The following is a 12,509-nucleotide window of genomic DNA, read 5'->3' on the forward strand; positions in this document are numbered from 1 at the left end:
GGAATGCTTTCTTCCCACCTGTCTAACACTTATTTACTTACCACCTTCAAGCATTAACTCAAGCATCCCTTCTTTAGCAAAATCTTCCCTGATGCCCTTGACTGTCCCTATGTCCCCCCTTTCTGCTTTCTTTTTTCTCTATAACCCTATCACCTTTCAAAATGCTAATACAAGTTGCTCATTTATTTTAAAATTATCATTCTTGTAACACTGGAATATAGACTCCATGAAATGAGGGACTTTTTAATACGTTTTGTTTTCTGTTTTACTCTTGGCATCTAGAAAAATACTGGTAAAGAGTAAACACTGGAAATTTTTTTTATACTTTTTTCTTTCTTTTTTTTTTAGGGCCACACCTGGGGTATATGGAAGTTCCCAGGCTAGGGGTCAAATTGGAGCTGCAGCTGCTGGCCTACGCTATAGCCACAGCAACAGGGGATCTGACCACATCTGTGACCTACACCACAGTTCATGGCAATGCCAGATCCCTGACCCACTGAGCAAGGCCAGGGATTGAACTCACTTCCTCATGGATAATAGTTGGATTCATTTCCACTGTGCCACAGCAGGAACTCCCTGGAAAAATATTTAAAGATTAAATGGATATATTTGAAATTAATTAAATGGCTTGATGGAAGCTACATTTTTGTTGGTTTTGTGGGACCATATTTTGAAAGCTTTTAAAAAATTATCTAGAAGTAGTAAAGTTGAACCATGGATAGGACCTAAGTCAGGCTTGGACAGAATTTGGGATGTCCAGAAAGGCAGTGAAAAAATATGTACATCAAAGGCCTTGTCAAACAAGCAGTACTGACACTGAAATTTATGGGTACCTGTTTTTTTCTGGGTGGTCATCATTATTTGGTATTATTACTATTATGGACATTTTTGCTAGTTGTCAGGTAAAAATGATACTATCTTATTTTAATTTGATTTTCTTTAATTACAAATAAGGATGCATTTTAGTTCCATATTTTTGCTTTTTAAAAAAATTTTATCCTGTGAGGTTCCAGTTTTTAAATTTTGTCTAATGATTTGTCTTCTACTATTTTAATAATTTATATCAATTTATATAAAATTTATCTCCTATATAAAGATATTAAACAGCCCTAGGATTTTGTATTTGCTGTACATATTTTTCTCAGATATTTACACATTTATCTTTAAAGTTCACATATTCAAAGTGCTGAAATTTTATTTCGTTGAATATGTTGGTCTTAAAAATTCTTAATATCTTCTGTCATTTTTGAGTTTAGAATTCAATCCTTGGAGTTCCCGCTGTGGCTCAGTGGGATAAAGAGCTGGCATTGCCACAGATGTGGCATAGGTTGCCCCTGAAGTTCGAGTCTCTGGCCAGGAAATTCCATATGCTGCTACTGAGGCCAAACAAAAAGAATTCCACCCTCCTCCAGACTTTTTTAATTTCTAGTTTTTGACTTTTTCCTTTGAAATGATTTTTGATTAAAGTTGCAAATATAGTGTAGAGAGTTCCTTTGATGTACTCCTCACTCAGCTTCTCCAAATATTAACATCTTGCCCAACCACAACCGTAGTGCAATTGTCAAAACAAAAATACTGACATTGGTGAGATACTGTTAACTATTCTATTTGTATTTCATTAGTTTTCCACTTACGTTCTGTGTCTGTTCCAGGACCTAGGTCATGACCCTACATCTCATTTAATTGTCCCCTCTCCTTGATCCTTTCTTAGCTCTAACAGTTCCTCAGGCTCTGCTTGTCTTTCAGGACACTCACTGACACCTTTGAGGAGAACTGGTCTGTTATTGGGCAGAGGCTCCCTCTATTTGGTTTGTCTGATGATTTCTCATGAACAAATTGAGGTTACATGATTTTGGCGAGAATACAGCAGAAGGAATTCCCGTCATGGCTCAGTGGTTAATGAACCCAGCTAGCATCCATGAGGACGCGGGTTTGATCCCTGGCCTTGCTCAATGGGTTGGGGATCTGGCCTTGCTGTGGCTGTGGTGTACGCCGGTAGCTACAGCTCTGGTTGGACTCCTAGCCTGGGAACCTCCATATGCCACGGGTGTGGCCCTAAAAAGACAAAAAAAGAAAAAGAAAGAAACCAGCAAACGTAATGTCAGCACCCTTCTCAGTGCATCCTAATGTGTGATTCATGAGGCAGTATCCCATTAGCGGCCATATTTATTAAGAACACTTGGTTAGGATGGTATCTGCTGGGTTTTTCTTCTAAAAAGTTACTATTTTTCCCTTTGTTATTAATAAGTATCTTGGGGGAGATATTTTGAGACCTTGCAAATATCCTGTTTCCCTTCAAACTTCACCCACTAATATTAGCATCTATCTGTGGGTTCTGCCTATGGTAATTATTGCTGTGGTGTTCTAACAGTGACTTTCTATTTCCCTTGTTTCTTTTACTTTTATTAATTAGAATTTTTCTGTAAGGGAGAATTGTCTTTTCTCCTCAGTTTATTTATTTCTTTGTTTCGGTGTGGACTCATTTATTTTACTCTATGGGTTATAATCCAGTACTATTATTATTTGTTTTGTTGCTCAAAGAGTTCTGGCTCAGTACCATTGACTCATTTCTACACACCTCTGGCCTTTTAAAGCAAAATTTATTTGGGTTTTTTCCTTCCTCTAGTTTTATTCTAAAAGTGTGTATGTTTCTATTGGGTATGTCGGATGAGATGGACATAGGGTTGGTAAAGTCTCATAGAAGCTAAAGTGTCCTGTTGGGTCTTGAGACCATCCAAGACTTCTTTAAGGTGGAAGAAGCCTTGGAGATAGGGAAACTGAGTGCTTTGAGTCATATGGTTGTTGCTAATTTGTTTGCTGTGAGCAGGGTCCCAAGTGATGCTTTGATTGCAGCTATGGGCAACAGCATAACACATGTCATCTCAAAGATCCTGAAATTAATACCTGATAGAAGAGCTAGGAGTCCCAAGTTCTCACTTCCAGCCCAGTACTATTTCTGTGTTCTTGAGTGAGCTTGCAGCTGACTATGGCACTTCTGAGGATACCATCTGGTGGTCTCAGCTCTGCGGATTTTGAAACACAAGGAAAGATGGAAAGAGAGGTAGCTTCCTGGGGGTGTGTAAACTTTACTAAAGCGATCGTTTTCATTGGGGAGAGGAGTGATACTTCCAATTAAGGAGTGCTTTGTGCCTTGGATAAAATGGGTGTTTGTGTCAAGGGCCATGGTGTTGGATCACCTTCTCACCACTTGCTTAGCTCTCACTCAGCTGCCTTCTTGTTGTCACCTGATACAACTGGCTGAATAGCTTCTAATCCCTGTGTTCTTGTCCATGACTAACCAGCACGTCTCTTGCTGGATTAGTCTTCAGGGATCACAGGACAGCTTGGCTTCTTCCTCCCTCCAGCAATGTACTGCTAATGCCAGCTCTGGGGAACTTGGTGTAATGCAATACAGATACTTGGAATCGCTGACTCACTTCACAGTGATGTCTATGCCTGTGAATGAGAGGGAGCGGCATGGAAGCAAAACTGTCTTTAAGGATATTACTAGACGTTTTAGACGCTCCAGTCTTTGCTGCATTTGTGTTAAATGTTTTGCCAAGTCACAAATCCAAGTTAAGAAGAATTTTCTGATACCAAGGATTGAGATAAGTAAATGAGATATTCGCCATGAGATCATTTTGGTGAGAGTGGTTTAGATCAAATTAATAGCCCTTGAATCATTTCTTGCTATGCATGTGGATTCTTTTCTTCAGTATTTTCTGTTTCATTTTTTTTTCTTTTTTTGTCTTTTTGCCATTTCTTGGGCTGCTTCCACGGCATATGGAGGTTTCCAGGCTAGGGGTCGAATCGGAGCTGTAGGCATTGGCCTATGCCAGAGCCACAGCAACATGGAAATCCAAGCCGTGTCTGTGACCTACACCACAGCTCACGGCAACGCCGGATCCTTAACCCACTGAGCAAGGGCAGGGACCGAACCCGCAACCTCATGGTTCCTAGTCGGATTCGTTAACCACTGTGCCACGACGGGAACTCCTAACTATTCAGTTTTAGATGGATATGCTGCTCATTTGATCCAGTTTAGACCCTATTTCATAACTAAATGTGCAAGGCTGAAGGGAGCTCTGAGGCCCATGGTGGGCAGAGAACATGCAGTGCTGGAGAGGTGAGCGGCTCGACTCCCTTATTGCCAGCTGATTGTCTTTGATTCCTCTTTTTCTATAAAGAAGACTCCTACACATAAATCCCTATTGTCTAGAAAGCTTTATTCTTTCAAATGTATTTATTAATCTTGTTCCTATCTGCCAGGTGTTGTGCCAGCATAGCTGGGAATACACTCATGAACAAGGTGGCCTTGATCTCGTGGAACTTAAGATCTCCAGCAGCACAGCCCAATGGAAATATAATGTGTGAACATGTGACTTAACACTTTCTAGTAGCTACATTTCAAAGGGTAGAAATGGAGTTCCTATTGTGGCTCAGCAGGTTAAGGACCCAGTGAGTATGTGGTTTCAATTGCTGGCCTTGCTCCGTGGGTGAAAGATCTGGAGTTGCCACAAACTGTGGCGTAGGTTGCAATAGCTGCTCCGACCCCATGTTGCTGTGGCTATGGCATAGGCCCCAGCTACAGATCTGATTTGACCCCTGGCCCAGGAACTTCCTTATGCCACAGATACAGCCCTAAAAAGAAAAAAAAAAAAAAAGGTAAAAAGAAGCAAGCAGATGAAATAAATTTTATTTCTATATTTCACTTTACTCAATATATCTATCATCATGCCAACATATAACCAACATAAAAGTTATTAATGTGATAGTTTACATTTCTTAATTGTACTAAGTCTTCAAAATTTGCTACATATTTTATACTTACAGCACATCTCAGTTTGGACCAGCCACATGTTAAATGCTCAACATCCTCCCAGGGCTCGTGCCTACTGGACTGGGCAATGCAGCTTTACCAACACGTGATGCCTAATCACCCAGAAGAAATCTAGCTTTAGAAAAAAGATAAAGATGATTGTAAGATGTTGACTTTCAGGTGCAAAAAAATGCAGATGTGGGATGGGACAATGGGCGAAAGGAAGGACTGGAGGTTTATTTAGCCTTTAGAGTTGGTGGAGCTGGCAAGTTACATCTTTTGTCAAAGTCTAATGGCTGGACTTCTTTTCTGGGGCCACTTGAGGTTTATTTAGCCTTTAGAGCTGGTGGAGCTGGCAAGTTACATCTTTTGTCAAAGTCTAATGGCTGGACTTCTTTTCTGGGGCCACTTGAGGTTTATTTAGCCTTTAGAGCTGGTGGAGCTGGCAAGTTACATCTTTTGTCAAAGTCTAATGGCTGGACTTCTTTTCTGGGGCCACTTGTAGGTGGGCTGGAGACCACACCTGGGAAGGAGTGGGGTGAGTTAGTGAAACAGATCAAGAGGGCAAAGAGATAGGGAACATTAACTGTGCTCTAGAGAGGACCAAAAGTCATGGGGGGCTGGGGATTACACTCAGTGATGACATCCTGGGGTCAGTGGGAAACGGAAGGGAGGAGATGGAAGCCTGGGAGCGGTGGAATGGAGTGGGGGAGCAGAAGTAAGAAGTGTGGGGGGAGTCATCAGGTCAAAAGTGACTGTGGGACAATCGTTTTCTCCAGTTGGGGCTGGGTAAGCCAGGTTTAAAGGTAAAAGGCCCCACAGATACTTTAAATAACTCTCATGTTACCTATACTTCCATACACTGCCAATTTCAGAGGAAGCAACCCAGAGTCTGAAGACAGGCTCTGGAAAGAGGCTGATCCCCCCTAGGGGCCATAGTATGGCTCTTTGCCTAGAGAGAAAGCTCACTTGTTTGGGCACTGTGGGAACCTGCCCCGGCTGTTACCTCCCTTGCTCTTATAAGCTGGCAAGCAAGGTGTCTGCTGCTCTCAGCAAATCTGAAAGGACGGTGGTGATGAAAACTGGTGTTAATGTTTCAGAAGGTGAAGTCTCTCTTCCCCTCCTCACCCGGAGCAGGCAGGGCATTCCTACATCCCTGGGCCTTGGGTCCACAACCCCTCATTTTAAAGCCCAAACTCCATCATGATTCACTTAAAGCTTGCTGCGCCCATGCTGTGAGCGCATGAAGAAGCCCGAGCCGTAGGCTCCCAGAGTTTGTGTTTTCCACTGTCTCACCTGGAATGCTGAAACAGCAAAGCGTTCTCTTGGCTGCGTGAGAGAATGCAGCAGTTGGCAAAATGGGCAATGCGCCTGTTCGAAGACCCAGCCATGAGCTGGGGCCCAACTGCAAATGCTGCAATTAAAAACAAAACCAAACCAAACCATCCTATGGACCAAATGCCTTTTAGCAGGGAAAAAGCTGTGCTCTGTTAAAACAATGTGCTGATGCTGTGCCGTGGAGGTAACCCTGGCTTTCAAGGACAGACGTTCTGCTCGGCGATGTTTGTGGACGTGTGAACGTCTGTGGTCTAGGTCTTGGCTCCGACAGTGTTTCCCCCTCACAGTCATCGAAGCTTAGGGGTGGTAGGTACTTGAGTTCACAGCTTCATCATTTCCAAGACTGGAAGAGTAATTTTTAATCCAGGCTTGTCAAAAGAACCGCATCTCCCTTTATGGATGATGTTGGTTAAACAATTAAGAGCTGTGTTAAATCATTCGGGAAGAATGCATACTTTCAACATGTTTAGTAAATTAAAAGAAAATATGATTAGGTCTTTGACTGGAAGCCATGCTCTTGGATGACAGAGTATTCAGGCCTTTTGTGGATGAGAGGAGTGAGAGAAAGGAGAGGTGGAGGAGGAGATGGGAAGCTACATAGGCCCAGATCATTCGGGGCTTGGAGGCCACGACCAGGAGTTTGGGTTTTATTCTGAGAGTAATGAGAAGCTAGAGGAGGGTTTTATACAGGGGAAATTCACAAGACCTGCCTTGTGTTTTGTTGCTGTTGTTGTTTGTTTGTTTTGTTTTGTTTTGTTAGGAACTTTTTTTTTAATAATGATTTTTATTTTTTTTTCCATTATAGCTGGTTTACAGTGTTCTGTCAACTTTCTACTGTACAGCAAGGTGACCCAGTCACACATACATATATACATTCTTTTTTCTCACATTATCATGCTCCATCATAAGTGACTAGACATAGTTCCCAGTGCTATACAGCAGAATCTCATTGCTTATCCATTCCAAAGGCAATAGTTTGTATCTATGAACCCCAAATTCCCAGTCCATCCCACTCCCTCCCCCTCCCCCTTGGCAGCCACAATTGTCCATGATTTTCTTTTCTGTGGAAATGCCTTGTGTTTTTTGAAGCTTACTCTGGCCACCTTGAGGTGCAGCTGTATTGGATCTAGGGGGAGGGGGAGGTTCCCATTCTAATTCTGGTCATGGAACTGCTGGAAGGCCTGGTTCCCAAGTGACAGTGGCAACAGATGGAAAGGACTCAGAGGCATGAAAGGGGCAGAAAAACATTGCAGCAAGAGGTTTCCACCACCCACGTTTCTAACTGGCTGGCGAATGCAGCCAGAATCACAGGGTAGATGGTATAATAAAGGCTTTGGGGTGGTTTTGTTTGGGGAGAAGCCATGCTTAGGAAGGGGTTTGAAAAACTTGCAAAGGTGATGATGAAAATAAGGCTTGCCATTTTCAGGGACTGGTACACATCAGGTGCTCTGAACAGACTTTTGAGAGCAGGCCCCACCCAGAAAGTTCCCCTGCAGGCTTCTCAGAACTGCCTCCGGAGGGCCACTCCCACTCTCAGGAGGAGCCAAAGGGGACTTGTCTCCAGAAGGACCATTTGGGATTGGAAGTCCACCCCTTTTACTCCTTATTGAGACATATTTCCTTTCCCTCGGGCCACCCTCCCTTCATCCAGGTGCTGCCAGGCACGGGGTCGCCAGGCCCTTATGCAGCTGACTCCACAGAGGGGAGATGCAAGGGCTTGTCTTCGTCAGCAGATTTGAGTGCAAATTTCCTTTCTACCGAGAGGACATTTCAGGGGACAGATTCCTTGCAACGCTTCTTACCCTCCTTCATTTGGAGCCAGTTAACAATTAAGAAGCCCCTCGTTTTGCCCCCGTCGGTGGCTAAAGGGCCAGGGCCCACTCCAATAACCCCTCCGCATAAGTCTGTGTAACTCAAGTCTTCTGTTTCACTCTGACTCCTGCCCTCCAGAGCTAGGACTGGACTGGTTCAGCTGATGTCTCTCTCTCCCTCTCTCTCTATGCTTCTGAGGTTTCTGGAGAAGCAAAGTCCATTTTGATCAGGGTACAGGCTTATCTCTTTAGCTGCACACTGGGGTGGCTTTTCCTGAAGCCACGTGAACCCCCAGGCAGTTAGCAATCTCTGGATTTTGTCCTTGGACCTTGCCAGGCTTTTTTTTTTTTTTTTTAATATTGCCACAGGCTGCTGGTCCACTCTGCTCAGCTGAGACTTTTGTTTCTATCTGCATAATCTCTTCTCTAGGGAAGCCTTAGCTTCTGTAGCCTGCCTTCCTCTCTCTCCAAGACGTCACCACCTAACCTTTCCAACACAAATTAGCATGTCCCTTTCCGTCTTCTTTCACAGCTTGAGCCCTGGAACCAGGCAAATGTGGAAAAAACCTGTTCTCATGCCATATCTCAGGCCCTTTATGCAATAAATTTTGTAACATAAATATTTTAAAAAATCAACTCAGTTATTTTAAAGGCCAACTCTGTGAAGTCTTTTAAAAACTTGTATTGAAGTAGAGTTGATTTACAATATTGTATTAATTTCTGCTGTACAGCAAAGTGATTCAGTTATACATAGACACATATCCATTCTTTTTCAGATTCTTCTCCCCTATTGGTTACCACAGAATATTGGGCAGAGTTCTCTGTGCTATACAGCAGGTCCCCATTGACCAATCATTGTATATAGAATAGTGTGCATATGCCAATCCCAAACTCCCAGTTCATTTCTTCCTCCTCACCTTTCCCTTTTGGTTACCGTAAGTTTGTCTTAGATATCTGTGAGTCTGTTTCTGTTTTGTAAATAAGCTCATTTGTATTATCATTTTTTTAGATTCCACATATGTGATATCATGTGGTGTTTGTCTTTCGCTATCTAATTTAGTATGATAATCTCGAGGTCCATCCATGTTGCTGCAGATGGCATTGTTTCATTCTTTTTTTATGGCTGAGTAAGATTCCATTGTATATATACATACCACATCTTCTTTATCCACTCTTTGGTAGTGGGCCTTTAGGTTGTTCCCATGGCTTGGCCATGGATACAGCCAAGGAAACAGTGCTGCAGTGAACATGGCAGTGCATGTATCTTTTTGAATTGTAGCATTGTCCGATAGATGCCTAGGAGTGGGATTGCTGAAGCGTATGGTCGTTCTCTTTTTAATTTTCTCAGGAACCTTCATACTGTTTTCCATAGTGGTTGTACTAATTTATATTACCACCAACACTGTAGGAGGGTTTCCTTTTCTCCACACTCTCTCCAGCATTTATTGTTTCTAGATTTTTGATGATGACTCTCCTGACCAGTGTGAGGTGATACCTCATTGTAGTTTTGATTTGCAATTCTCTAATAATTAGAAGAGTTGAAAATCTTTTCATGTGCTTTGAAGCCATCTCTATGTCTTCTTTGGAGAAGTGTCTGTTTAGATCTTCTGCCCATTTTTTTTTTATTGGGCTGTTTGCTTTGTTTTGATATTGAGCAGCATGAGTTATTTGTATATTTTGGAGATTAATCCCTTGTTGGTTGCTTTGTTTGCAAAGATTTTCTCCCATTTTGTGGTAGTATTTTCATTTTGTTTATGTTTCCTTTGCTGTAAAGAAACTTTTAAGTTTAATTAGGTCCCATTTGTTTATTTTTGTTTTCATTTTCATGATTCTACGAGGTGGATCAAAAAAGATATTGTTTCACTTTATGTCAAAGAGTGCTCTGCCTATGTTTTCCTCTAAGAGTTTTATAGTATCTGGCCCTTCATTTAAGTTTCTAATACATTTGAGTTTATTTTTCTTTGTGATGCTAGCGAGTGTTCTAATTTCATTCTTTTATGTCTAGCTGTCCAGTTTTCCCAGCAGCACTTATTATAGAGACTGTCTTTTTTTCCATTGTATATTCTTGCCTCCTTTGTCATAGAGTAACTGACCATAGGTATGTGGGTTTATTTCTGGGCTTTCCATCCTGTTCCACTTATCTATATTTCTGTTTTTGTGCTAGTATCACACTGTTTTGATGACTGTAGTTTTGTAGTATAGTCTGAAGACAGGAAGCCTGATTCCTCCAGCTCCATTTTTCTTTCTCAGGATTACTTTGGCTATTCGGGATATTTTGTGTTTCCATAAGAATTTAAAAATTTCTTGTTCTAGTTCTGTGAAAAATGCCATTGGTAATTTGATAGGGATTGCATTGAATTTGCAGGTTTCTGTGGGTATTATATATAGCCATTTAGACAATATTGATTCTTCCAATTCAAGAATATGGTACATCTTTCCATTTGTTTGTGTCATTTTTGATTTCTTTCATCTGCATCTTAATTTTCAGAGTACAGGTTCTTTTGCCTCCTTAAGTAGCTTTATTCGTAGGTATTTTATTCTTTCTGATTCAACAGTAAATGGGATTGTTCCCTTAATTTCTCTTCCTGATCATTCATTGTTAGTGTATAAGAATGCAAGAGATTTCTGTGTAATAATTTCGTATCCTGCAACTTTACTGAATTCATTGATTAGTGCTAGTAGTTTTCTGGTAGCATCTTTAGGATTTTCTCTGTATAGTATCCTGTCATCTGCAAACAGTAACACTTTTGCTTCTTCTTTTCCAATTCAGATTCCTTTTATTTCTTTTTCTTCTCTGATTGTGGTGGCTAGGACTTCCAAAATGCTGTTGAATAAAAGTGGTGAGAGTGGACATCCATGGAGTCTTATTAATCAGATTTCTTTAAAAGTTATTTTGTTATATTTTTATTTAAAAAATGTGATCCTCTGTATACAGTTTTCTAAGTGCTTGAAACCCTAAATTAATTAATATCTCTCTAAATATCTACTATTTTTCTTAAAGAATACTGCTCTCTCTCATGCACATGCACATGCTCTCTCTCTCTGTGAATATATAGTTAAATGACTTTTATGAAAAGCACTCAGAATATTTTAAGTGTACATCTTGAACTTTAAACTGAGATGTGTCAGATCTTTTTACTTCAGTAATTACAGTTAAAAGTAATTTTAGCTATAATAGTTAAAGAAGTAGACTCAAATAATTACATCCCTTTGTATAGTAGTAAAATCTGATATTCCTATTATAGAACAAAAGTTCACTGGAATTGTCCCTTTGCCCAGCATTCTGGCTTGGTTGCAAGTGCATGAGGAAGGATTAAAGGGGTGGGGTGGAGGCTTTGCCCTAAGTGTTTCACTAATGCAGCCTTAATGAGATGGTAGTAGAAGAAACGGTATTTTCCTTGGATGTTGTTTTGGTCAAGCTTTGGGAACTATAATAACTTCTCAGAACTTAGGGAAGGTAACTGACTGATCATTCTTGGATCTTTTGTTTTCCCAGTTATAAATTCTCTTGTGGCTTAATTATATATGAAAAGGTAAACAGGGAAGAGTCATTAAGCAGCCTATAATGAGGTCAAAGGGCCTGCGGCTTCTTTCTCTTCCTGCCTTTTGTTGGATTACACATTAATATTTCCTGGTAATGGACAATAAACCAGGTGTTCAGAACCTTTCAGGACTACAACAGAAAAGTGTTTGTATAATATCCAATATCCATTGGCTTTAAAGTGGGCCCATATGGACGTCTCCCTCTGTCTTCTCTTCTTCTGACATAGAAAAGCAGGTGCCTTTGCAATCCTAGACAGAGTCTTTGTAGAATTCCATGTGTGTACTCTTTGCTTCACCTTGACCTATGGCTTTTTAACAATTTATGCAGTAATGGAGCTTATTACAGGAGTCTTTTCTTTTTAAAAATTAAGAACAAAGAAAATACAGTTTTGAGATATAATGCCTTTTTTCTCTATTCATATTCCTCCCACATGTCACCGTCCCACCAAGACGATTTTTTTTTAATTATATAAGCACTTCATGTTCACAGTGGAAAATTAGAAAATACAGGCGAACAAAAGGAAAAACAGTTACCTCAAATTCTACCATGCAGGGGTGACCAGTTTGGTTCATAAAATGTTCTCTTTGGAGTGCATGGGAGGGCACACCAGTTTCTGTGATCTGTTCATGGGGGTGCTGTTTACTGTGGATCTATGTATAAAATATGCTAGTACTTGAACCAGGAGAGACAAACTGTTCCTGAGACTAAGTATAGCAGGCTAATGAGAAAGTGGTAACACTTTGGCATAATGCGAAAACAGCACTAAGGAAAGATGGCACTGTTGGCATGTTCCCCATCCTGTGGGACTCCGTGGCTGCATGAGGACAGGAGACGTCCCTGTCAGGGCAGTAAACAGTTTGGCTCAAACGGACTCCAACTAACTGCAGCATGACAAACCGAATAGCATAGGATTACTGTGGGATTGCTTAGTGCATTTTTTTTTTCTTTAAAAAGTCTTTGATTCTTTTAAATGTCTGGCTTCATTTTATAATCAAAG

At 40.9% G+C, this 12,509-nt stretch overlaps 1 long non-coding RNA gene across 2 annotated transcripts in view; it reads left to right on the forward strand.

The window, feature by feature from the left end:
• Positions 1-2,946: 2,946 nt before the first annotated feature.
• LOC106505035 (uncharacterized) overlaps positions 2,947-12,509 on the forward strand; it is a 165,651-nt gene continuing 156,088 nt past the window's right edge. For both annotated transcript variants that reach the window (XR_014816513.1, XR_002347097.2), the window contains exon 1: positions 2,947-3,061. This is a non-coding gene — a long non-coding RNA (uncharacterized LOC106505035). The remainder of the gene's footprint in view (positions 3,062-12,509) is intronic.

This window comes from Sus scrofa, chromosome 9, assembly GCF_054392235.1.
Source record: "Sus scrofa isolate SSC_HxYL_T2T_F1_AM1 chromosome 9, Sscrofa_HxYL_maternal_Yorkshire_Landrace_v2.0, whole genome shotgun sequence".
NCBI lineage: Eukaryota > Metazoa > Chordata > Mammalia > Artiodactyla > Suidae > Sus > Sus scrofa.